This window comes from Glycine soja, chromosome 6 (assembly GCF_004193775.1).
Source record: "Glycine soja cultivar W05 chromosome 6, ASM419377v2, whole genome shotgun sequence".
Classification (NCBI taxonomy): Eukaryota; Viridiplantae; Streptophyta; class Magnoliopsida; order Fabales; family Fabaceae; genus Glycine; species Glycine soja.
In genome coordinates this window covers 25,125,152-25,126,078 of record NC_041007.1, presented here as the reverse complement: position 1 = coordinate 25,126,078, position 927 = coordinate 25,125,152, and positions in this window count along the sequence as shown.

The window sequence follows — 927 nt, the reverse complement described above, 5'->3', positions numbered from 1 at the left end:
GTGGGGAATAGATGTGATTGGGGCCATAGAGCCCAAAGCTGCAAATGGACATCGTTTCATCCTAGTGGCGATCGATTACTTCACTAAGTGGGTTGAAGCCGTGTCGTATGCTAGCGTCACCAGGAGTGTGGTGGTCAGGTTCATTAAGCGAGAAATCATCTGCCGATATGGTTTTCTGAGGAAGAATATCACGGACAACAGCACCAACTTGAATAACAAGATGATGGGGGAAATGTGTGAGGAGTTTAAGATCCAATATCACAATTCCACGCCCTACCGACCAAAGATGAACGGAGCCGTGGAGGCAGCCAATAAGAATATCAAGAAGATTATCCAGAAGATGATCGTGTCATACAAGGATTGGCACGAGATGCTCCCATTTGCGTTACAAGGTTACCGAACCTCAGTGCGCACGTCAACCGGGGCAACACTGTTCTCATTGGTATATGGAATGGAGGTTGTGCTACCATTTGAGGTGGAAGTCATGTCATTAAGAATCTTGGCGGAATCCGGATTAAAGGAATCAGAATGGGCCCAAGCACGTTTCGATCAGCTTAATCTCAATGAAGGCAAGCGTTTGGCCGCCATGAGTCATGGGCGTTTATATCATAAACGAGTGAACAATGCTTTTGACAAGAAGGTACGTATGCGCCGGTTCAGTGAAGGGAATTTGGTGTTGAAGAAAGTCTCCCAAGCTCAGAAAGACAACAGAGGGAAGTGGGCCCCAAACTACGAAGTGCCTTCCGTTGTAAAAAGGGCTTTCTCCAAAGGGGTCCTGGTGCTCACCAACATGGATGGCAAGGAGCTACCTTCACCGGTGAACTCCGATGTTGTCAAGCAATACTACGCTTAGGATCTAGGGCAACAGAGGAAGTCGCTACATGTTCTTTTATTTTTGTGCATCCTTCTTGGTTTCCCCCAGGGATT